Raw genomic sequence first — 2,748 nt, forward strand, 5'->3', positions numbered from 1 at the left:
ATCTCACACCAGTTAGAATGGCAATCATTAAAAAATCAAGAAGCAACAGGTGCTGGAGAGGATGTGGAGAACAGGAACCCTTTTACACTGTTGGTGGGACTGCAAACTAGTTCAACCATTGTGGAAAACAGTGTGGCGATTCCTCAAGGATCTAGAACTAGAAACACCATTTGATGCAGCCATCCCACTACTGGGGATATACCCAAAGGATTATAAGTCATGCTGCTATAAAGACACATGCACACGTATGTTTATTGCCACACTGTTCACAATAGCAAAGACTTGGAATCAACCCAAATGTCCATCAGTGATATACTGGATTAAGAAAATGTGGCACATATACACCATGGAATACTATGCAGCCATAAAAAAGGATGAGTTTGTGTCATTTTTTGGGCCATGGATGTAGCTGGAAACCATCATTCTCAGCAAACTCTCGCAAGAACAGAAAATAAAATACCACATGTTCTCAGTCATAGGTGGGAATTGAACAATGAGATCACTTGGACACAGGAAGGCGACCTTCACACGCCGCATCCTATTGTGGGGAGCGGGTACAGGGGAGGGATAGCATTAGGAGATATACCTAATGTAAATGACGAATTAATGGGTACAGCACACCAACATGGCACATGTATACACATGTAACAAACCTGCACGTTGTGCACATGTACCCTAGAACTTAAAGTATAATAAAAAAAGAAAAAGAAAAAAAAAAAAAAGAAGAATGGCGTGAACCCAGGAGGTGGAGCTTGTAGTGAGCCGAGATCACACCACTGCACTCCAGCCTGGGCAACAGAGCAAGACTGTGTCTCAAAAAAATAAAAATAAAAAAAAAAAATAAATCATATGGAACCAAAAAAGATCTCATACAGCCAAGGCAATCCTAAGCAAAAAGAACAAAGCTGGATGCATCACACTACCTGACTTCAAACTATACTACAAGGCTACAGTAACCAAAACAGCATGGTACTGGTACAAAAACAGACACATAGACCAGTGGAACAGAATAGAGATTTCAGAAATAAGACTGCAGGTCTAAAACCATTTGATCTTTGACAAACCTAACAAAAACAAGCAATGGGGAAAGCCTTCCCTATTTAATAAATGGTGCTGTGAAAACTGGCTAGCCATATGCAGAAAATTTAAAGTAGACTCCTTCCTTACACCTTATACAAAAATTAACTCAAGATGGATTAAAGACTTACATGTAAAACTCAAAACTATCAAAACCCTAGAAGAAAAGTTAGGTGATACCATTCAGGACATAGGCACAGGCAAAGATTTTATGACAAAAACGTCGAAAGCAATTGCAACAAAAGCCAAAATTGACAAATGGGATCTAATTAAACTAAAGAGCTTCTACACAGCAAAAGAAACTATCATCAGAGTGAATAGACAACCTACAGAATGGGAGAAAATTTTTGAAATCTTTCCATATGACAAATGTCTAATATCCAGAATCTACAAGGAACTTAAACAAATTTACAAGAAAAAAAAAATCCCATTAAAAAATGGGCAAAGGATATGAAGAGTTCTCAAAAGAAGACATTTATGCAGCCAGCAAACATATAAAAAAAGCTCAATGTCACTGATCATTAGAGAAATGCAAATGAAAATCACAATGAACTACCATCTCATGCCAGTCAGAATGGTGATTGTTAAAAAGTCAAGAAACAACAGAAGCTGGTGAAGCCGTGGAGAAATAGAAATGCTTTTACACTGATGGTGGGAATGTGAATTAATTCAACCATGGTGGAAAACGGTGTGGTGATTCCTCAAAGACCTACAACCAGAAATACCATTTGACCCAGCAATCCCACTACTGGGTATATACCCAAAGGAATATACCTCATACTGAAGGAATATAAGTCAAATGAAAGAGATGTTCATTGCATGTATGTTCATTGCAGCACTGTTCACAATAGTAAAGACATTAAATCAGCCCAAATGATAGACTGGATAAAGAAAATGTGGTACATACATACCATGGAATACTAGGCAGCTATAAAAATGAATGAGATCATGTCCTTTTCAGGGACATGGATGAAGCTGGAAGCCATCATTCTCAGCAGACTAACACAGGAAAAGAAAACCAAACACTGCATGTTCTCACTTATAAGTGGGAGCTGAACAATGAGAACATATGCACACAGGGAGAGAAACATCACACACTAGGGCCTGTTAGGGGATGGGGGGAGGAAGATCATCAGGATAAATAGCTAATGCATGTGAGTTTAATACCTAGGTAGTAGCTTGATAGGTACAGCAAACCACCATGGCACACATTTACCTATATAACAAACCTGCACATCCTGCACATGTATCCTAGAAATTAAAATTTAATTAAATTAAATTTTTTAAAAGATTGTAGATTAACCTCTGTAGTGTTTCCAAGGCAGAGGGCACTATGTGAGTAGGTAAAATTTGGTATTTTCCAAAGACATCAATTTGTTAGCTAATTCCATTTCAGCAGTATAGATTTTCTGAGAAAATCATAGCCTGAGTATTAGCAGTTAGACTCTTTCTGGGAGACTTTTCATGGGGTATATCAAGTTCTTGGCATCCAGAGTTCCCTATATTTGCACAATGCCAACTCTCCTTGCCTGATGCAGTTCCTTTCTCCTGCATATCACTCAAAGTTCTTCTCAGACAGTTGCAATGATGTTTTAATTTTTCCATTTGACTTCTGTTTATTTTTCTCTTTACTACATGGAAGTTATGGAATGGTGTGAAGACTTGTAATTG

This window comes from Mandrillus leucophaeus, unplaced genomic scaffold (assembly GCF_000951045.1).
Source record: "Mandrillus leucophaeus isolate KB7577 unplaced genomic scaffold, Mleu.le_1.0 Scaffold1034, whole genome shotgun sequence".
Taxonomy (NCBI): domain Eukaryota; kingdom Metazoa; phylum Chordata; class Mammalia; order Primates; family Cercopithecidae; genus Mandrillus; species Mandrillus leucophaeus.